This window comes from Mytilus californianus, unplaced genomic scaffold, assembly GCF_021869535.1.
Source record: "Mytilus californianus isolate M0D057914Y unplaced genomic scaffold, xbMytCali1.0.p SCAF_1, whole genome shotgun sequence".
NCBI classification, from domain to species: domain Eukaryota; kingdom Metazoa; phylum Mollusca; class Bivalvia; order Mytilida; family Mytilidae; genus Mytilus; species Mytilus californianus.
The window spans coordinates 125,846,657-125,871,969 of NW_026262581.1; the positions used below are offsets into that span (position 1 = coordinate 125,846,657).

Genomic DNA, 25,313 nt, shown 5'->3' on the forward strand with positions numbered 1-25,313 from the left:
ATGCTGTTTTCCATATAATTTATATTTCCTATCCATTACTGTTAAACCTGGTAATAGTTATATTTCCTTTTGGAGAAGACAGAGACTGTTCCATTATATCATTTGCAAGACAAATGGGGATGGGGCGCTTAATTGTCGAACAAAAAAGGGATTGCAAAGAAGATGAACTCACCTATGTTACAATGTATGACTTGTGGCTCGAGTCCCAAAATCTTCCACAAGCTATGTTCCATATATTTCACCTTTTTGTATTAATCTGCCTGAATCAATAAAAAAGAATGTATTTAACACCGAGCTTTTACAAGAAAAGAGGTAGGGTCAATTCACTTTGTATATATTCACTCACAGGGCCAAAACATAAAGGTATTCATATCCTACTGGAAATTAAATACTAGAGAGTGTATATAATTGTTGTTCAACAATTACACATTTCCATGAAATCAAAATGTTATTCAACGCTGCATATTGCTGCAGAAGGCATTGGGATGCAAAATTGAAAATTTTATCTGTTTTTGTCAAATCGCATCGAAGGAAGGACGTTTCTAACCAATAATGAATTCATCGTTCTTATGGTGTACTGTTACACCACTGTCCCAGGTTAGGGGGAGGGTTGGGATCCCGCTAACATGTTTAACCCCGCCATATTCTGTATGTATGTGTCTGTCCCAAGTCAGAAGCCTGTAATTCAGTGGTTGTCGTTTGTTTATGTGTTACATATTTGTTTTTCGTTCATTTTTTGTACATAAATTAGGCCGTTAGTTTTCTCGTTTGAATTGTTTTACATTGTCGTTTCGGGGCCTTTTATAGCTGACTGTGCGGTATGGGCTTTGCTCATTGGTCGAAAGCCGTACGGTGACCTATAGTTGTTAATTTCTGTGTCATTTGGTCTCTTGTGGAGAGTTGTCTCATTGGCAATCATACCACATCTTCATTTTTATAATCATCGTATTTGAAAGACAATGCATAGTTTTATTTCCAACATAACCTTTGTTTTGGTTTTAATTAACGATGTTCTTCTTATGTATTTTTGTTTGAGAAAAGTCAATATCTTTATGCGATTTTGGCCTTTCTTCTGGTGAATTTATCTTAAGAAATAAGCCATCATATTGTAAAAATCTGTTTGAAAGTACAAACATTGTGATATTGTGATATTGTAAATTTAAACAAAGATCGAGAAACTTTTTGAAAAAGACCACCGTCTAAAAGAAATTCAGGGGAAATAGGCCTCTTTTCGCGGAATTTTCCTTTAAGGCAAATTATACACAAAGTATTCGGGCGGTATTTAACTTTTTATTTAATTTTGTATGCATTTGAATATCGAAAAAGGATATATGTAGCATCCATACCCTCAGAGATTCAATCAATAAAAAAATTTATTGAATAAATCTATTATATGGATATAATGCACGTACAAAGCGACTAAAACATTTCCGATTTGCCTTTGCTGACAGATCAATTAATTTCAATTTTGGGTGATGAATAAAAAAAAACCATTACAGGATTAAACACTTTTTTCAAGAGGTTATTGATGTGTAAACTGGGGCGATTAACTCAAAAACGGAATAAAGTCGCAAGTCAGAAACCTCGTTAGTGACTGTCTTTTGACATAGCTAAATTTCTTCTTGTCATTTGTTTTAGTAATTAAGTGTTGAAGGCAAATATTTGAAACTGATTTTAGACTCTGGCCAACTGAAAGCTTGAAATATTGAAAAGATATCCGTCTTTTATTGAGCTCCAGATTTTTTGTCTTTGGGTTGCAGTGTCATTACCATATATCCCATATCTCCTTTGTCAATTGATGCCCATGCTATTATATTTTATCGCTTTCAATTGTTAACATTTAATTTCTCCATATAAACATTCCAGCATAGCATGCATATTGAATAGATAGCTCCTAGTTGAAACGACATTCCAGGGCATGTGTTTCCTACTGTGATTTTCTTAATAGAGGGCTGCTGCTAACAAGGAAGATGTTGAACCAATTATTCTAAATGGTAAAGTTGAATTCGTCTTTTCGAAAGTTTTCTGGACGCCATCATGATTTGGGTGACCTGTATAGATTAATTTGTCATTTTTGCAGTCACAATCCCGCTCTCTAAAATACGATGGTGACATTACCAAATGCAGCTTATTCCCAATTTTGACTTGCCATGAGCAACACAATGGGTGCTATGAGTGGAGTGGGAGGAGCTGTCAATCCTTCTGGAACACCCAAGTTTCTCTTTTGTGTTTTTTTTTGGGGGGGGGGGGGGGCAGGGGTGTTGGTGTTGCTCATTATAATTTTCTGTGTAAAGTATCTTGAAATAAATTATAGAACTATCATTAGTATGCTAAAAAATAGAAGAAGCAAGTCGTGTACACCTTTTACATTCCGGCGTGTTTGAAACTCATGTTTTAATTTTAGTGTTTTGTGGACTGCTGTTTGACTTTTAGTCGTTTTTTTTACTGTGGTTTTTATTGTTTTTTATACTTATGTTTTTTTACTGTGGTTTTTATTTTTTTTTATACTTATGTTTTTACAATTGGCAAGTTGGTATCTTTTCCAAAAAAATCTGGAGCTCAATAAAATACGGATGTCTTTTCAATATTTCAACCTTTCAGTTGGCCAGTTGGTATCTTTTCCCTCTTTTTCATGGTTCAAAATGTACAGCAAAACAAAGGAAATTCTTTGAATACGAAGGTACTGTTTTAGTTAAGTTCTTTACTCGTGTCTCCTAATTGGAATTAGTATCCCCATTATTCTGTGAAATTCCATTGTAATCGAAATACAAACTTTGTGTTTTTGACTGTCTAGTTTCATTCTTGATCTAGTGTTTGTATTTCCCTGCGGGCTTTATGAAAAAAAGCCATGAGCCCTTGCTTCTTAAACTGACTAAATTCTTTTAAATCCGGACAGAAAGTATAGGTTTTGGAGTATCTTATCAGTAAATAATAATAACTAGTACAATCCAGATGTAATAAATTTATTACTCAAATGTGAAAAATACGATGTAAAACTAAATATGAAAACAAAATGTTTTTTTGCATTGCAATTTCTGATAATCTGGCACAATAAATAAATAAGATCAACTATAACATGATAAAGGTATATATAATGGCATAAAATGTAACATAGACACAGGCAGGTCTACTTTAAACCTTGATGATCTCTAAAAGTCGACAATGGGAGTCACACTATGTAAACGGTGTCCTCTATGAAATGTGCCTTCGCGTTCTCAGTGTACTGTGACTTCCATTTTGCAACACTAAACAACAATAACAACAATACATTTTGTTTGGTATGTTTTCTATGTCGATTCTTCACTTTTAATAACAGTATGTATTACAGACTGAATTGTGCTTACATTTGTAACATATTTACATAAAAATAATAATACAATTTAAAAGTATTTGGGTGTATTGTCTGAACGTTCGACGGCGTTCCAAGATTGATGAATCAATATTGAGAAAATCAATATTGATAAGAAAAAAATAAACATACCAAACTGAATGTATTGTTATTTGGTGTTGCAAAATGGAAGTCACAGTACACCAAGAACGCGAAGGCACATTTCAAAGAGAACATCGTTTACATAGTGGGGGAGCTGTTTGAGGATTTAACTTGACGGCAAAAGAGATGACTACACTTTTCTTAGTGTGAACTTTACATACTCATGTTGCAAGATTTTAGAAGCAGCTGTATATTGACTATATATCTCTCATTAGATACTATAATCTAGAGCTTGCGTTTCCTGTCTAGATTTCGTTGATAGAAGATTGCTGCATACAACAAACCTAATGAATTAGTAGTTACGTTATATCTCGTAAATCTATTTAGAAAATACAAACCAAGTGAAAGTAAGCCTGTGGGAATTATGTTAAATAGAAAAAGAGGCCAAACTTCTTAATGTTAAAGGTGAAGTTTCTTCTTAATTTTTACTTATGCCATCATTACTTATCTGTGACGTAATATATCCGTGATATGTGCCATTTGTAGTAGCCACACTCCCGTCCTCTCATCCTGATTAGTTTTATCACCGATTTGACTTATGACATGATTTATATCGAGGAGAGGGAGAGAGAGATTGTCTAAACTTTTTTCTTAGGTTTATTATTTTTTATAATTTGTGTAATTTTGGAAACATTTGTCGATGTAATACCTCCTTTATTCTGTGTCGTATTGACATGTTTGTATATGGTACTCTTTAGTGTAAACAAAACAGTTTTGGTTACTTGAATCTACGTACAAACAATTTTAATTTTCTTTCTTTCTGAGGTATATGCATCCTGAAAGCGAAAAGGGCGTTCTGCAGCAGAAAATCTCATAATCTTGATCATTAGTTAAACCCATTGGAGATTGTCTGTTGGAGAATATATATACGTCGACTAAATAAAACTTAAATGTTATAAAGCAGGTTAAGCATGTTGATTTTTATAATTTTTAGAGTATTATTGCTGCGGTATTTTCTACTGGGAGAGATTTGTTCTACCTAAGACATAAGTTATAACAAGATATTAATTGTATACACACGTTACTTACTTTTTTGAAGAAACAAAGCTAGCGCGTTTCCTTTCATCTAGTCTTTAGTTTTGAGTGTTATAAAAGATAAAAGAGTCAAATGTTTTAATACAGTTGTTGAAAGCGAAATATCTTTATCCCAAAATACCTGAAGGATTGTCTAGAATTCACATCCGTTTTGCAAATACCCTATTGCTTATATAACTTTTGTCACAATGATGAAGCATGATATACAAAACAATGTAAATATGACAAAATTACACAACTAGAAGAACATTTTAAAAAGGAGGAAGTCCATAAAAACTTACAAAACCAAACACTCGACTATATAACCAACGGAACAAGTGGAAAACAACTGTCATATTCCTGACTTGGTACAGGCATTTTACAAAAAAGGGTGGGTTAATTTAAAAATAAGGAGATGTGGTATGATTGCCTTTTCGCCAGACTCGGTGTTGTAAACAGTGAGAAAAACCTGACGGAAAACTTAATCAGATAACCGGATCTGAAAATTACTGATTGATTTGAAATCCAGAGTAATTACTAACCTTTTTAATTTGAAAACCTGCAAATATAAAGCGTAATTACTGCTTCATTTATCATATTCTGACAGTCCAAAAAAATAAAGCAATTACCAACCTCATTTTATTCACGAATGCTATTATAAGTATCAAGTTTGTTTTCATGGCTTATCATCGGGTATGTTTAAACAAACTGCTAAATGTTGTGCTGTGTTTGTTTTTGTTTAGAGACAACTGTCTAGTCTAACAGATTTCTCCTTTCATAATGACCATACAGCTTTGTAAAGTTCAGCACTCTCTCCATTCAGCACCGTTAATGATGGGTAATTATCTGACAATACATCTTTAATTGGTTAATCTTGTAATACACAATAATTTGTAGTTGGTATGTTATGATAAAAATGATGAAGATATTTCTTTTTATCAGCACATACCAAAGTTACCCCCTAACATCATAACATGGATCGTTTCTACCTAGTTACAATTAGAAAACCAATAAAATTATAGAATTGGATTTGACTTAATGGAGAAGTTCAAACTGTCGTCATAAATATGGCCAATTGTTCTTAGATACAGCCCTACTGGTGACATTCTTAGAGGGTAATTAATGGTCGCTTTATTGGTGTACCGTTGTTGATTAGTTCTGATCGTAATGTACGGTGTTTGATTAAATACCATGAATCATATCTAATGTATTCTTGTGCTTCTTGATTGCTTTATAAAAGATTCTCAAAGGGTGGTTGGATACAAGAAAAAATATAAATTACATTGTTACAAATATCAAATAGAGCCGCAAAATGTTCAGCCGTATTGGAAGCGTTACATAACTGACAATGTGTGAATTATCAGATCTGATTGTACTTTACAGCAACAAGTCCAGCACAAGCTTCCATCATATGGAGAACTTGAAACGTGAACTAGGTTAACCTTCACGGTGAATGTTCTGACGTACGATGTCAGATGACGAATATTACTAGAATATTCGTATATATATCTTGAAAATACAACTTATCAGAACAATTTAAAATGGATATATTAGAAGTCATTTTTTTAAAGTTTTTATACTTTTATATTTTCTTAATTAGCACAATAGTTTTATCGTTAGATGTAACAATTGACACAAACACTGAAACCATTGTTAAAAATACAAAGCATGGACGCATAAGAGGATTCATATCTGAAAGGCTTCCGGGTCATAAAGTTGAACAATTTTTGGGAGTGCCATTTGCGGAACCCCCTGTTGGAAACCTTAGACTTGAGGTAAGCTGTAACAAAAATATTTTGTCATTTTAATGTGTGCATAAATACATTTTGCATTGAAGGAGGTTATTCAAAATCAAGCTAAAACCAAATATTTTGATTTTTATTATGATCTTGCTGTTTTCCATACTTTTAAAATCGCAGATCTAAAGAAATCTTCCCCAAGTTCAGTCCTTTGATCATCTTTAGATATAAACTATATTACGTTATAGAACTTGCTTCAAATTTACTTCTTATAAATGAAATTCCGAAAAGTCAAACAAAGAAAAAAGTATCTAACAGTATAAATAAAAAAAAGTTCTTTAATACTGGGTTCATCATGCTTTCTTCATTTGAATTTACATTTTATAGAATCTTTATATCAATGAATAAAAATACTTGTGTTGTATGTGTTAATGTAGCAGCAACCAAACGCCAAAAATAACAAAAAAGACGTGTCGATGTCAAAATATTTCATAGTAAGCTTTTTTTTTAATAACTTAGATAGCCGTTATAAGGAATAGTACAAGAAATATTATAAAACTTTAACGGGTAAAATATTGTTACGAAAAAAAAGTTTAATACCATGCGAAGAAATAAAGCGGTGATACTTCTGACTTTTGAGTACCCACGGAATCATGAATTATTTTTTCAAATGATAAAATTATTAGTAACACTATGCAATGTAAGTTATATCTAATATATCGTTAAATACCACACAAAAAAATCATCATAGCATTCCCAATAAATCGCCAGGATATAGGGCATTATTTTTATAAAAACAGCGGAAAATACTCATATTTTAAATCATTTTCAGTCTCAAAACCATTTATCAATTAATTAAGCTTTCTTGTAGTGACAAACTTCATCTTACATAGTTTTGTGAAACAGAAATTGTTTTAGAACTAGTATTAACAAAATTATAAAATTTCTCCTGCAAATCATTATACACTTTGTGTAAAAAAACAATGTTTGCCTATTGGTTATTGCCCTCAATTTTCCTTTTATTCATATGGACTTAAATCTTCCCTCCTACATGAAAATGTATCCAATTGTCAACCTAAACGATAAACTATCCATAACTACATTTTTAAAAAGATCTAAACAGCAAATAGCGCTGCGCGGAAATTCGAATGTAACTCATACATAACGAAATTATGTTATCTTCTCATGTGTTGTGCACAAATCGAGCTATATGTAAAAATCTTGTCAACACTTTTGTCCCATATTCGTGCGGTTACATACCAAAATCAAGTTCTACACGATTCGATAGAATTGTCCGTAACAAAAATGCTATTAAAATATATTAATACCGATACCATCGGCCATAAGATGTGTTTCCATAAAGTACTCACAACTAAAAGCGTTGGAAGTCGAGATTCCATGACGTCTGACGAAATACCACAAATTTTACAGAGCAAAAATTAATTTTGTTAGAAGATTTTCCCGCCCAATAGACCACCTGAGGTACAAAACCGGTACTATGCATACAAATCCATTATGTTTAAGTATACATCAAACTATGGTCCTCATTTTTAAAGATCATCACAGGTTGCAAAACAGTAAATGTCCCATTTGTTTGTTTTACTTACAAGGTCAAAATCAGAGTTTTGTTCAATTTATTAAAAAAAATTGATAGTCTATATATTACACTTTAAACATTTCTTGGAAAAAAAATTTGATTTTGTTTTCAACCTTAATATTGCTGTTCAAGAAATTATGATAAAAGTTTGTTTTTGTAAAATTTTGAATCGAATGGCACTTTTAACCAAAAAAGTCTGAAAGGCTATACACATGTTACCTGAGATCACCCCCAGTTTTTGGTGGGGTTCGTGTTGCTTAGTCTTTGGTTTTCTATGTTGTGTCATCTGTACTCTTATTTGTCTGTTTGTCTTTTTATTTTTGGCCATGGCGTTGTCAGTTTGTTTTCGATCTATGAGTTTGACTGTCCCTCTGGTATCTTTCGTCCCTCTTTTACGTCAACCAGAATATGTTCAAACATTTGCCAGAGACATATATTTCATTTGTATATATTTATTTACATGTTTCGGTTTTGGTTAATAATGCCTTTTTTATACAATTTAGATAAATGCTCAAATATGCCAAAAATATCAAAAACTGCTGTTTAATTTGGTTGTGTAATTAGATATAAAGCATTATAATGTCAGAACCTTCAGATTCAAACTTGAAGTTGTGATACAGAGATTTATTTCCAGTACAGAATAAAATACTTTTTGACAAATTTACCTGGCTTTTAATAAATTCAAAAGAAATTGAGCCTAACTCACCTGAGATCATACTCAGGTTTTGGGTGGGTTCGTGTTGCTCAGTGTAGTGTTTTGATGAATTGTTTGTCTTTCCATCGTCTTTCATCTTTTTTGTCATGGTGTTGTCAATTTCTCTTCGACTTTTGAGTTATATTCCGTCTCATTTTTTTATCGTTTCCAACAGCAGCATATTTTTTTTTCAAACTTCATCTTACTTATATTCTTAAATGTTGAAAATAATGTTTATACACATAACTTTTCGTGAAAATATAGTAAGGAAAATTTCCGATTGTTCGATTAGTTCTTGAAATGTGTTCGTTCAATAGAAATGAGATTGTATTCTGAAATTGGTTCTGAAATATTTGGATAGTGTGATTAAACATGCATGAATTATCAAAAGTTGTATTTTACATCCAACATAGAGTGCAATGTTATTTATGGAAAAAAAAAGATTATAATTGATTTCGACATCTGAATGAAGATTATTTTTTTAATTGAAACATTACGTGACTTTTCTGTATCTAATCGGATGTACCGTGGTCAATATAAACTTATTTTTAGGCTTGACTTTCATATCCTTTAAGTAACTATGCGTATTCTTAAACACGGTATTATTTAGTACTAGTATTTGTTTGATTTGTACGTACCTATATTATAAAATTTTAGTATTTTTTCTGCAAATATAATAAAAAAAAAGTATAAGTCGAAGAAAACCCCCATGGCCAAAAAAAATAAGGAAAGACGGTCAACAAAACACATAGAAAACTTAAGACCACGCAACACGAACATCCCAGCAGTGCGATATTATCTAGAGTAAGCAGATCTCGGTTTACAAACAGTCTCTGTCGTGTGCAAATGAAAATTCAGTGATAAGTCTCATGCCATTCAGTGATGTCACAATCGAAAAAGGGGGACGGGATTGTGGCTACGACAATTCAGATTTTCATAACGGATAACCAATTCATGATGGCATAAGTAAAACTTTGAAAAATGTGACTTAAAATTACCCATAGGAACACGTTGGCTTAATAGCTTCCCTGTAAGCAGCAATCCTCTATTAAAGAATTCATGATATAAAACACTAAATGTGTAATATTGTATAAACCGGGAGATATAGTAATCAATAAGCAGACTCGTATTGTTACGTGGTAATGAAAAGTTCACAATAGAAAAGCTGACATCATCTTTGGTCGTCAAGTTTAGTTCTAACACTCATTATAAAATAAGAAGATGTGGTGTGATTGCCAATGGGTACAAATATCCATTTAAGTCCAAATTACGTGGACTTAACCATTTATAGGTCACAATTCAACCTTCAATAATGATGAAAAACCCATACCGTACCGTAAAGTCAGCTATTAAAGGCCCGACATGACAAAATATGAATAAATTCAAACGAAAAAATCCAACAGCATGATTTATGACCAAAATAATAAACGAAATACAAATATGACAGACAGCAATAAACGTCAACCAATGAGTTGCCGGCTCCTTAATTGAGACAGCACATATTGACTCAAGCGGGGCTAACCATGGCCCTCCCATAGCATGGGGCAGTGATGATACTGCACAACAGAAGAATAATCTGATAAAATCAGTTGGAAATGGCTTGACTCATCAGATTGGCACGAATCACATTAACACAAAGACAAAAGACCCAAAGTAGCGATCTAAGCTTACTTACAGTTACTGAAACCTACTTCAAAGCCAAAAACATTTAATGAATAAATCATGTTTTCCCAAACTAAAGTATCAATATCAGTGTACATCAAACGAATTTAGTGTAACAATCCGAGAAAGGCATGACCTTGTGCAATGCCAAAATATATAGGTACAAAATATCAACATGATATAGGACCATAAGTTTTCATAACTGTTTATACTGATATGGCAGAAGATACACACCAAACAGGATGTGTAAATTATTATATTTAGTTTGTAAACATATTTGCTAAGTATTGAGCAACAGCAAAGTATTGCACAACAGCAAGACATCTTCAATTGAAAATAAAAACAAATCTTTTAAACAATTTCAATGAGGATTAATTTAAAGTCTTAAATTGTTTTAGGTTTATACCATGTATTACTATATTGGATATTTGGACATTTTTAACCACCTGACAACATTTATTCTGTGTCAGAAATCTACAATGTGTCATATATTTAATCTCTATCCAAATTCAGAGCTGTATCAAACTTGAATATTGTGTCCATACTTGCCCCAACTGTTCAGAGTTCGACCTCTGCGGTCGTATCCAGCTGCTCCAGGCGGAGCGCATTTTTGTATGTTGTAAATGAGGTTTGTTCTGTGGTCATTGAATAAACATTCTATAGTGTGTATCAATACTTATAACGAAATCCCTACTATAAATTATTGTACAGGTTATAAGTGAATTTTAGTCAAAATTTTGTACAAATTGTAATTTGTACAAGCACTTTTTGTACAAATTACAATTTGTACAATGTCAAATTACAAATTATAATTTGTACAATTGTTTTGTACAAAATGATAACTTGTACACAACATATATAACAATACATATCTAGCTACGTTTTGATTTATCAAAAACAAAACCAATCATAGTACCGATAAAAACATTATAGCCGTATTTGGCACACCTTTCCGAATTTTCGGTTTATAATGCTTATCCCTTTGCATTTGACTTGGTATTCCTACTGTTTTGACTTTAGCGCCACTGATGAGTCTTATGTAGACGAAACACGCGTCTGGCATACCGATAAATAAGTCGGTATTTTTTATGAATTTTTATAACCACTAGGATCGATACAACTGCTTGTAGACGTTTCGGAATTTTCTATTTTTAATGTTCTTCAATTATTTTGTATTTGATTTGGCTACCAACTGTTTTGTTTTGAGTTCCACTGATTTGTCTTATGCAGACAAGACGTGCGTCTGAGGAAGACTTCACTGTATCTGAAGTATCCTCTATTTGAAATTCTACGATTTACATTGGTACCTGTTACATTTATTAGCTATTATTAACTATTCTAGGCAGGCTTCTTCCATTCTCAATTTTATTCCTAAACATCTGCTTTAACACAATGTTTCATAACATTTTGACTTGTGAAAACATGGAAATATTGAACATTCCAAAAATATTAAGGACTTTAAATTTTAATTTTCTTCGACTAAAGAAATGAAATATATAAATTACCCGGGAATTTGAAACCATGTCACGGTAGATTAGAAATCAAATGTTCGGAAAGCACACATGTTTAGTGTCTTGAATCTGACGTCATGTTAATAGTTAAACATATATATTTTATAACGATCATGAAATGGTGAAATACTTTAGAATAAACATACTGCATATAACCGTCAAAAAGTAGAATTTCAATAACATTTTATTTGCACAGTAATTTACTATAGCTTGGATAAATACACTAAAATAGTTAAGAAAGTATCGTACAAGTCATAGAAACAAGACCAATCGAGGACACAAGGTATGAATGAATTTATCACGTCTACCTGAGATCTACGATTAATGACATACTCACATACAATGTTTATTTTAAGTCTCATTTGATATGAAACAAACAAAAATGGTTGTAAAACACTAATTATTTTTGGCTAAGAACATGGATTAATTGTTAATCATTTATTTTTGTTGGTCGTTGAATTGCTCAATCTTTAATACGAGTAACTTGTTTTTGTATTTTAACACAGTCTTGAGAAAGTATTCTCGGTACGTAAGAATTATTTGCTACATTAATTGAAACATTTTCAAACATTTGACATCCAGTTTTTTGTATTTCAATTTATATATATATTATTTTTTTATATTTGACAAAAACATGTTTATTGTTGTTTATAAAGTGTAGTTGAAATTTGAATTAATTATTAAATAAGGCTTTGCAAGATTATTTTGTTCGTGTCCGGCTTGATAAATTGTCGACTTGTTACTTTCTGTGACCTATCGCTTCTTACATCTACATCATTTGGACTCTCAAAGTTTGAGGAAAAAAATATCTTATTTAACTATAACAAAATCTGAAAATTTTTAAAACACACGACTTTCTGCGTATCTTCAAACTAAAAACTCAAATGTAACCACTGGAGTCAATGTTATATGTCAGATATACCTGTATTCTTCTCATCTCGAGCATACAATTTACGTTCATACAATAGTTATGAGATGTGGTATATTTTCCAATTGATAACGTTCTACCAAAGGACTAGGATGTGAACAATTAAAGGTGATTGGACAGCCTTAACAATCATCCAAACCCATTTAGTATGCTATATTATAATTGAATGCGTTGGGATGATACAATGTGTCTGAAATTTAAAGAAGAAAACCAATGGTATGATTTCATGTAAAACAAACCAATAAATGAGAACAGTTACCAAGTCAGGAATATGTCAGTTGTTATCCGTTCGTTTGATTGTTTGAGCTTTTGATTTTGCCATTTGATCAGGGACTCTCCTTTTTGAATTTTCCTCGGAGTTCAGTATTTTTGTGATTTTACTTTTTATAACAGACAGTCACCGACGACAAGTGAATAAACAGGAAAAAATCAGACGGAAAAGAACACGACCACCCTAATCGGTACTTAGCACAAAAACAAATAGCTTACAAAAAAACACAAAGTACCGACCTTGCAGTACACGTTGTTACTGAAATCTAGTTTGAAGGCCAATTTCAGATAATAGATAGACCATGTTTTCCATGCCAAAAACATCACTACATCATCAACGGATTTAAAGTAAAGTCTTCATAAGCAGTCTGTGAAAAGCATGATATTTACAATGCCAAAATACATGATGCATGATGATGAGTGTTAAAAAGGGGATAGCAATAAATGTTAAGTTGTAGCACTGAAAATAAAATCTATGTAGTACCGTTAAAGTCCATATCTAAAGATCTTACTACAATGTTTAAGTGATCACAACAATAAATAAGATTGTCCAAAGGACCAAGAAGTTAACGCGAATCGTTTCTTAATGACGAGCTCTTTAAACTACATTACTGTCAGCATGAGGATGTGATTTCCTGTTCGTAATAAGTTTCCTACATGTACAGCCAAACTTTCAAACTAAGTTTTTCATCTATGGAAGAATTTGATACATTAAAGTTTTATAGTAATTTATGAAATCCAAGACGTCACTACAGACACGATACACCTCTGAAATATACACAACTTACGACGGACTATCCCTGTTAATAAAAAGGAAAATAAACAATAGTGGAATCATTTTTTATTTTGTCTTAAATTTTTGTATAAAGTTTCCCCTGTGTAACAGAAATTTCGAAATCAAGGGAAGGACATTTATTGCTGATCAAGTTGGATTTATTTGGAGTCAAAATCCCGGGAATATTTTTTTTCGTATAGTCTTAGAGAATTCTTGATTATTTAAAGCAAAATAGCATTATGGTAACCTTTATGTGTATTATTAAATATTTTTAGTAAAGTAAAATAGATGGATCTTTATTGAGTTTGGTGATAAAATGTGAAAAGTAACAGTACAGGAACAAATATGCTAGTAAAGGGGCACAATGAAATGAGTGTCAATGGGAATTCATTCAACCTGCTTACAAACTTTATTGTTGAAACGTACCTAGATGCTACCAATAAGAACATTAACAGCTTAAAACATATCACCGCAATTTCAACTGAATATATCTTACATAGCTATTTTTTTGCTGCCGTTGTAGCAAAGTTATATGCAATCAGAATTTTTGAAGGACTGTTTGAATAAATAAGAAAATTTATGATTTAAAAAACTTTATGGTAGTGTGTGTAGAGAGACAAAATTGATATCCCTCATCAGAAACTAAAGGATAATTACAGATACGTTATTTAATATCTAAAATATTTAAAGAGGGATTTTTTTGCGCTCCAAAAATAGTTATCCATATTCTCATATGCAGTATTTCTCAATTTTATATGTTTAGGTCTTTTAAAAGGTTTATATCAAAAACATAGATAATGTTGGTGTGAGGAAATAATTTTACTATATTTTACTTAAGACATACAATTCACAATTCAAATTGTGCTTAAAACAGAATTTGAATATAAGTTGTATATAGAATTGATTTAATCCATAAACTCGGTCATGTTATAACGGTTGTATCGATATTTAAAGATATTACTAGGTTTTGAATTGATAACTTTTAAGAATAAGTGTAACTTAATTTACTCGGTCTATCACCATTCGCATTAGGATGTTTGTCATAAGAAATCTACAGGTACAGCCAAACTTCCAAACCTAATATATGTATCTATGAAAGAGTTTGAGTAATGTTTTAAGTAATTGGTGGTAACGAAATCCCAGACTCATTTACCAGTTATGCATATACTACGTTCATCCAAATCTAAAATTTGCATTTGGGCTTTAAACTTCTAGTACCAAATGCAACAGCTGCAAACAGTCTCATTTTGAGGTCTTATCATTAATATTAAGTTATGAAGCATCCTTATCTAAAAAGACATTTTGCAGACAAAGGTGACACAAAAGTAACCTCAAAACTATCATTCCTGCAGATATGATTTTTGTGTGCAGAGCACTTGTCTCTTGAATAACCTTCACCATGCTGGTACAATGGCTACTTAAATATAATTATATATGTTAAGCATAAAAACCAAAAGTTCCAATACAGTACAATCATACTCGTCTAAGGTTATTTTGCCTAGGGAGTTTGAGCCTTTGCTTCAGCACAATTACATAGATCTACAAACAATACATTTACCGACAAAACGTTTCATATGAATTATATTCATCAATATGATCAACATACTTTTGAAAGGTTGTTCAATTTTAAGGATCTTATCTTACCTCTTCCTATTTGGTTAATTTAGTTGAAAGTGGAAATAAGACATTAAAAATTTCAGATTGTTAACACCACCGCCGGTAAAGTAATAACTAGATTTCACAAGACGGGACAACATTTATTGAAATTCTATACAATCAATACGTTGTATCCTTTAGTATTTCAGCTATATATAATGCCTTATTCAGACAAACCACCTGTATTATGTCTGTACTTTTGTTTAACTTTCTTGTTGTGTGTGTTTTATTGATAATCATCTAGGAATAACTAAAACACAGTGCAGCATTGATAAGAACGTTCTATATTACTGCAGAATACAAGACAGATGTAACGATACGCTAATGATAAATGAACAGAATGTTAAATGAAGTCTAAAGTCAATGATATCTTAAAGATACAAAAATATTCAATATCTTGCATCTCTCTGATTGAGAGCAACGATCTGTCTAAAGAAATATGACATATGTTTTTTTGAGAGCTGACATCTGATTTTTAACGTAAAAAAATAAGTTATCAAAGGTTTTTTTCTGGTGAGGTATCTTGAATTACGGCAAAGATATCAAAATTGATTTTTAATTTCCTGTTATCTGTTAAAGTTATAAAATAACGTTTCTTATTATTCTATATGAACTATGAGAGTGCAAAATTGGGACTAAGATGACCCTTACATTTAGACACTTTAGAACATTTATTTTCAATTTTCTTCAATTGATGATTTTTACCCATATTTGTGTACCTTTTCTTTTTCTGTCTGATGGTAGTATACAGGATAATGATGTTTTAATGAAATTAAATTTAAACATTTGTAATACATGAGAATCTGTACTAATAATCACATAGATATAAGATGTGGTATGAGTGCCAATGAGACAACTCTCCATCCAAGTCACAATTTGTAAAGTAAACCATTATAGGTCAAAGTACGGCTTTCAACACGGAGCCTTGGCTCACACCGAACACCAAGCTATAAAGGGCCCCAAAAATGACTAGTGTAAAACCATTCAAACAGGAAAACCAACGGTCGAATCTATATAAAAAACGAGAAACGAGAAACACTTATGAACCACATCAACAAACGACAACCACTGAACATCAGGTTCCTGACTTAGGACAGGTGCAAACAAATGCAGCGGGTTTAAACGTTTTAATAGCCGTTAACCTTCACCCTACCTTACACAACAGTGTAACATCACAACATAGAAAGACACACTATAAAATATCAACTGAAATAGCTTAACTCAATCAAAAGGCATATTAACAAAAACAAGTGAACATACACTGAACGAATAAATTTGATCTATGACACAATGTAAGTACAAAATTAATAAAACAAGGGGTTAGATGTTTAACAATATCAGAAAGGCAACCATAACCTTGGACAAAATGCCGCCAAATAAAATTACGTACACGGGTAAATAAAAATAACTTTGGTGTAAGTTATACATGGAGAACGGAAATAATTTTTACAAAATAAATAATTTTCTTGTTCCTAGTACGAGAACAAAAGTGAAAATTTATCGTCGTACTAAACACTTTTTCAAAGGTGGTATATATTAAAATTAGTAAGACTAGATATAACACTGAATAAGTAAACATTAAATAACAAAAATACATTACAAATTGTATCATCAGGTCAAATTAACACGAAAGTATGATTTGAGAGTACTAGCTGTTACTGAAAGCTAGTTAAAAGCCAAAAACAATTAATAATAAAAAGTCATGCATCAGAGACTAAAATCAACTAAAATACAACACAGGGATTAAGTGTGTAAACGTCATGGACAGTCAAAGAAGACATGACTTGTACAATGCCAAAATAAAAGTATCGACAGGCAGTAAGAAGATATAGATAGAGTAATCTCTATATAGAAAATGAACGTGGATGTGTATTTATACATCCCAAAAAACCGTTTGAAAAGAATACAAATTAGTTATGTTTTAATCTGCTGATGACGAAATCGATATTTGTGCCAATGTAAACTATATTCAAAGATCTAATTACAACATTGGTAAGATTACCTTTACTAATAAGTTTGTTTAAAGGTTCGATGAGTTTACACGGATCACATAGTGATTTCCGCGTTTATAGTACAATATTACCGTAAAATTTAGGATGTGAAATACCGTTTTTAATAAGTTTTCGACATGTACATCCAAATTTACTAATCCAATTTTTGTATCTATTAAAGAATTTAGTAAAAGTTTTAAGCAATTTATGGTAACGAAATCCCGTTTCTGTGTGTGTTACATTTTTATGTTGTGTTTTTGTTGTGTCGTTGTTCTCCTCTTATATTTGATGCGTTTCCCTCAGTTTTAGTTTGTAACCCGGACTTGTTTTTATCTCTATCGATTTATGAGTTTCGAACAGCGGTATAATACTGTTGCCTTTATTTGATATATTACCATATTACGGTTGTCTGTATGCATTTAATACTGAAATCAAAGCAAAATGTGAAATTACTCTTTAAACGAAATGCACTTGCTTATCTAAACAAAACAAACAAACAAAATTAACAAATACTAATAAAATATATATATATATATATATATATATATATATATATATATATATATATATACAAGTCTAAATTGAAAAAACGTTCAAACCTATGATTGCGTTGGATAAAAACCGCAATTTTTATAAGAGTGCATGCAAAACAAATTTCTTGGTAGAGGGGTCTAAATACAGCACAAACAACATTTTCCAAAAAAACAAAAAAGTGAAAAAGCATATTTTAACAAAACGCATTTGACTAACAAGTCGAACAACTGATGTTCTTAAACCCTGCTGACTGCCATGGCGATTGCCAAATAAACGTATCACAAGATGTAACAAAATGGATCTTAATTATTAATTTAATACCAAACAGAAAACAATAAACTTGCGGAAAAGATGGTATACCGCAAACATGAGGTGCAACAATTTGTACACCATATCCGGATTTCGACAATTAATGTCTCTTTAGTGATGTTAGGAATCTAAGCAGTATTTGGAAGGCCATATAATTTACCTCAATTTAGGATAGTCTCTTGAATTTTGAAGAGTCGAAATAGGATGAACAGATCATATCAACCCGAAGGAAAATATAATACAAGCCCAAACGAAAAAATATAAACAAGTCTTAATTGAAAACAACGTTCAAACCTATGATTGCGTTGGATAAAAACCGCAATTTTTATACGAGTGCATGCAAAACAAATTTCTTGGTAGAGGGGTCTAAATACAGCACAAACAACATTTTCCAAAAAAACAAAAAAGTGAAAAAGTTTATTTTAACAAAACGCATTTGACTAACAGGTCGAACAACTGATGTTCTTAATACCTGCTGACTGCCATGGCGATTGCCAAATAAACGTATCACAAGATGTAACAAAATGGATCTTAATTATTAATTTAATACCAAACAGAAAACAATAAACTTGCGGAAAAGATGGTATACCGCAAACATGAGGTGCAAAAATATATATATTGTTTAAAAAATCTGTTGCAGTCATAAGATACCCTAATGTGTACAATAGTCCATTACGACAGATCAACACAATAGATATAGGAAGATGTGGTATGAATGCCAATGAGACAACTCTCCATCCAAGTTACAATTTATAAAAGTAAACCATTACAATACACATATAACAGTTATAGTTAAACACTGGAAAGGGAAATTGTCTATGAAAATGGAAAAGTCACGACATTTGTTTTTTATTACTAAATGGTTCTATATTGCCTACAATGTATATATATCAGGTCGAAGCAAATCTTAGAATGTCTGTCAATTGTTTAAAAGTAATTGAGACAAGTATGAAGTTACAAAGTCTCAAATATGCGACTATGTGGCATTCCCCCCTAAAAACCCAAACAAAACAACAACAACAAAAAATCAAAACATTGATTCTGTTGACAGTTTTGACTTTTCTACTCTTTACACTACACTTCCACACAATCTTATCAAACAAAAATTTGACTATTTGATTAAATGGTCGTTTGGTAAATCTGAATGCAAATATATTTGCTGCAACTCATTTAAAGCCTTCTTCTCTAATGAGAAAGGTAAATATGCTAGATATACTTACTGGGGGTGTGATGAGATGATTGAAGCTGTTGATTTTCTCCTTGATAATATTTATGTACGTTTCGGCAGCAAAGTTTATCGACAGGTTGTAGGTATTCATATGGGCACTAATTGCGCCCCTTTAATCGCAGACTTGTTTTTGTACTGTTATGAATCACAGTTTATGACCAAACTCAGCAAAGACCCGTCTAAATTGCATTTAATTGATAAATTCAACAACACTTACCGTTATCTTGATGATATTTTTTCGTTAAATAATCAAGAATTTTCTCAATATACTGTCGAAATTTACCGAAAGGAACTTACTTTAAATAAATCAAATTTAAACGGTAACAACTGTCCTTTCCTAGATTTAGATATTTCGGTTTTACACGGGAAACTCCACACTAAAATTTACGACAAAAGGGACGATTTTTTCGTTCCCTATTGTTAATTTTCCCTTTTTGGATGGTGATGTTCCTTTGGCACCATCTTACGATGCTTATATTTCACAACTCGTTCGCTATGTTTTTGATTTTAACGAACGTAATCTATGTATTACTGGTAAATTATTAAGCCAGGGATTCCGTTATCACAAATTACTTAAAACCTTTACTAAATTCTTCCACAGATATAAAGATTTGGTTTTGAAGTTTGGTTGTACCTGTAGAAAACTTATTTCAAACGGGATTGCACATCTTCATTTTTACGGCAATATTGTTTGCCGTGCCTGGAAATAAATTTAGAAACGATCCTGGTAAACTTATCGATCCTTTAAATTAACTTATTCTGAAAGGTTACCAATTCAACACTGTAATTAGATCATTAAATATTGTTTTTATTGGTACTAATATTGATTTTGTTATCAGTAAATTAAAAGCAAACTAAATATTATTGTTATATACATATACACATTCATGGATCTACAATCTGTTGATACCTGTATCCTGGCATTGCACAAGGTCATGTTTTTCTCTGACTGTTTATGACGTCTATACACTAAATCCATTGGATGTTGGATGTGTACGGATTGATAATTTAGTCTTAGATGCATGATTTTTTTTATTAGTTGTTAGTGGTTTTGAACTAGCTGTCAGTAACTGCGAGTACTATTAGATCTGTACTTAGTGTCTTTTTGCTGTTTGGATGTACAAGTACCCGGCCACGTCCACTTGTATTTGTAGTATTTGTATTTTTATCCATCTGATGAGTTAAGCCTCTTTCAACTGATTTTTATAGTTCGTTCTTATCTTGTACTGTTACACCACTGTCCCAGGTTAGGGGGAGGGTTGCGATCCCGCTAACATGTTTAACCCCGCCACATTCTGTATGTATGTGCCTGTCCCAAGTCAGGAGCCTGTAATTCAGTGGTTGTCGTTTGTTTATGTGTTACATATTTGTTATTCGTTCATTTTTTGCACATAAATAAGGCCGTTAGTTTTCTCGTTTGAATTGTTTTACATTGTCATTTCGGGGCCTTTTATAGCTGAATGTGCGGTATGGGTTTTGCTCATTGTTGAAGGCCGTACGGTGACCTATAGTTGTTAATTTCTGTGTCATTTGGTCTCTTGTGGAGAGTTGTCTCATTGGCTATCATACAAATCTTCTTTTTTATATATAAGAATTAATGACGCATAATTGATTTCCATTTGAATGCCCTTAGTCTTATCATGGAAGTATTACTTCCATGGTCTTATCAAAAAAAGACATTAAACGAATTCGACAATCAACACTTAAAACATAAGACGAATATTGTAACAAAATCTATCTTAGAGTACGTTTTTCGTACCAGCAAGTTTTGTATACATAGCAAAATGTCTTGTAAGAATTTTTTTCCACTTGCTTACCTTTGTACAACGTTCGATTAGTAAGATCGACATTATGAGATATTTCACATATGGCTATTGGCCAATCAAATCAGAGCAAGCAATTAAGATATTTATCACCTGTAATTTGATTGTAATAAAATGTTTACTGCTATTAAGTGAGTACAATATGACATTTTATCAACATATATCTTTCTGTTCTCCAGAAAATGATTTTGTGTCACTATTGTTAAAAGGTTCTTGCACTGCATTCCCACTACTTAAAAGACCAGACACTTCTGCTGTGTGATATGCGTTAATGTGAAGGCAAAGTATATACACTGATATATATAATTGAAACTTCAATATATACACTGATATATATAATTGAAACTTCACTGTTTATCTCAACGTTTAGATAAATGGATTTTGACCCTATCTTCTGTATACTGAATTTTTTTTTGTCATGTTGCTTCTAAATTCTACATTAAACTAACGTATAAAGAAATCCTTTGTTCGAATCTCGGTAAGGATAAAAAAAAACAAAGTCTTGTATTTAACAACTATTTAATTAAAGTTTAAGCTCAAAATATGACATAAAATTCAATTAATTTACATATGAAGCATCACTTAAAGACCAGATTCTTAATAAAGATAAAACCCGACACCAAACAAATACGAAGCCTTCAAATAAACCGAAACCATCATCTAAAAGAAAACAAAATTAAAAGAAACAAACACAAAAATAAACAGCGATAACAGAACCTAGATCAATACAAAAGAGAAAACGACATGATTTAAGCTTATAACATAAAACGCAAAACAGTAATGGCGGACGGCTTCACCAGATAAAACACACAAAACTGTAATGACGGACGGCTTCATCAGATAGAACACACAAAACAGTAATGACGGACGGCATCATCAGATAGAACACACAAAACAGTAATGACGGACGGCTTCATCAGATAGAACACACAAAACAGTAATGACGGACGACTTCATCAGATAGAACACACAAACTTTGCAACTCTAATTTTAGAACAATTACATAATTGGTAAACACAAAAACAAGAAATTACAGTCAAATGCAACATTAAAATAAAAAAGAACAAGGTCTACCAGGCGGATTATTCACATTGAAGATGAAAATTCCGTTAATGTTATTACTGTAAACTATAAGGACTGACCAGTCAATATAAAGTCAAATTGCATGAAGGATTTTAACCTAAGTTAAAGTAAAATGATATATGTAACACTCCCAAACGTGTCCATCCCCCTAAATGTGTCCGATTCCCCCAAACGTGTCTATTTCGCCCAAACGTGTCCTTAATATCATAAATCGCCCAAACGTGTCCGATTTCACATCCCCAAACGTGTCCGATAATTGTTATTCGCCAAAACGTGTCCACTTTAGGTATAAAACCACTAATTCATAGCCCCATTGCTTTCTATGTTAAATTCTGCAATTTCAAGCATTTATGGCTACTTTATCTTAAGTTCAAATAAAGTGGCAGTTATTTCATGTCAAAACTGTACCTTATCCTGACTTGTGCTGAAAAAAGCAACATACCTTTAATTGCATATTAGAGCGTACTGGTTCCCGGAAGTTTGATAGTACAAAAACAGGAACTTCTGATATGAACAACAGGCCAAATGAGCCCTCCTATTAAAATTTCATATACTTCTTTATTATTCAAATTTAACCTTCACCAAGGGTTATACAGTGAACCCAAGTCCCCAAGCTTTCATTTGATACAAAAAAAAAAAACACAAATATTCCCACTATTGACAAAGATACAGCTATGCGTGGGAACTATTTTGTTTAAAATATGTACTACTTCTTGTATGTTCTTTCCGACCGGGCCTGAATTAGTGGTTCTATACCTTTAAGACGCCTGAACGTCTCAAAACCTTTAGCGGTATTATGTCCTCACTGACGTCAATAATGTTTGAAGATGTCGGCTTTCGGTTGGATTATAAAAAAGATTAAAGCCACATTCAAAGGACATAACTGCTGCAATATTTTGGGCACAATTACTGGAAATTAAAAAGGAACAGATTTGAAAGAAGAAAAACCAAAATTTTTTAGTATTAGTTAGTTAAACGCCGGTTGTTTATATTAGCATAACTGCAAGTTTGGTTTGCAACATATAAATTAACTCTTTACTGTTGATTGCTTAATGTCTAGTGACAAACATTTCATTCATATTTAGAGCGAACATAAACAAATTGCAATTTATTAGTTTTGTACAGTTAAATTCGTTGTTTACTTAGTGAATTCTTTTGTATCAATATACTCCGGTCATGTCTAACTACATGCATATTAGTGATGTATGAGGATATTGCACGGATTTTTTTTTTATCAGCTCTTCAAAGTATGTACTGGTATTAAGTTTTTGGGTTCGAGCATCACTAAAGAGACATAAACAAGAGGAATAAATTTACATGTATCATTAGCATCCCTGATACCAACCTTATAATTCATAATCGATAATTTACTTATAGGTATCGTTAAAATACGATAAAAACTGTATGCATAAATTCCAATATGTGAAGTTAAGTCATTTTAAATGTGCATCATCCTTTTAACTGTCACATTACGTTAAATTAATTGTGAAAGTGGTAATAATCGACTAACAGAAAGTAATGGATTTACTGATTGTTGCTTGTAGCAATTATTTCATGCATAGCTAAGACAATAAATTGATTGATTGTTGGTTGCCTAACGTCCAGTTGCAAATATTGCATGCATATTCAAGACGAGAACATATTAACAATAAATACATTAGGTAGTTCTATCTCTTCCTACACGAGGTTTCGGATTTAACATTCCCATTTTGACCGGATGTGGCTGCATACTATCGTATCCCCGACAGAGCCAAACGGACGCCCAACTTTCACAAGGATTCGGTTGGAAGAACACCTAACAACCTTATTTTAGGACATTAGATGAAAGAGTAAATTAAAAGGAGTATAGGTCAATAGAAGAACAATAACCAAATTTGATATTAAAAAAAATTATATTTTAATATTGGTGAATATGTTATTGTGACTTGAAGGCCAAACATTAACCTAATTAAATGGTCATTTTTAAAAAAAATATGGACAAGATTGAGGCATTTAGCACCTAGACAATGTCACATAATGTTCAGTCTAGGTGGCCGAGTGGTCTAGAGCGCTGTACACAGTGTAGGCGGTATTGTCTCGATATCCCAATAGCATGAGTTCGAATCCCATCCAGGGAAGAACAAAAATTTGCTTTTGCAAATTTAACATTGTTGTGCTGATATTTAGAGTAATTAAATATATATATAAACAAGTCTAAATTTAAAACAACGTTCAAACCTATGATTGCGTTGGATAAAAACCGCAATTTTTATACGTGTGCATGCAAAACAAATTTCTTGGTAGTGGGGTATAAATATATATATACATAATTACTCTAAATATCAGCACAACAATGTTAATTCTGCAAGTTTGCTTCTTCCCTCGCCGGGATTCGAACTCATGCTATTGGGATATCGAGACAACACCGCTTTCACTGTGTCCAGCGCTCTAGACCACTCGACCACCTAGACTGAATACAAAATTCAGCTTTCGGTGGCCTAGTGTTACCTTTCCTCGTCAGTAGAATCTGGAGTTGTAACACACTACATGATATATTAGGCATGAAGATGGAACTGATTGTAGGTAAGTTATCTGTACGAAAGGATCGTATGATGCAGTCACAGAAATAATTATTTTGATAAGTACGTCTAAACAAGTGACAACTCTAGGACAGATCCATCCATTGGATCACCAGTGATTACCGTACTTTGGATTCCTTGTTTAATAAGGAATCCAAAGTACGGTAAAAATTTAAAAAAAAAACTTCTATCATGTGTTTATAATCTTGATATTCAAATTACGTCAACAATTCAGAAAAATTAGGCGTTTAATCAAAAGATATCTCATTACCAATAACCGTTTATAGAACTTTTAGAGCGTGGGTACAGTGAAATACTGAATATAAATGACTTTTAATCTTTATTCTGCCTTAAAACTGTCTATTTTCAAACTAGCTAGTCTTATTTCTTAATCCCATCTGTGATCCACGGTCCAGTTAATCCTGCTCGTTTCGTAATTGCTATTCGTTTT

At 32.0% G+C, this 25,313-nt stretch overlaps 1 protein-coding gene across 1 annotated transcript in view; it reads left to right on the forward strand.

Annotated features, from left to right (window-relative positions):
• Window positions 1-6,059: 6,059 nt before the first annotated feature.
• The window catches only part of LOC127733184 (acetylcholinesterase-like), a 46,544-nt gene continuing 27,290 nt past the window's right edge, over window positions 6,060-25,313 (forward strand). Inside the window, exon 1 of the mRNA XM_052242532.1 lies at window positions 6,060-6,279. The gene's annotated coding sequence lies outside the window, so the exon portion shown is untranslated. The remainder of the gene's footprint in view (window positions 6,280-25,313) is intronic.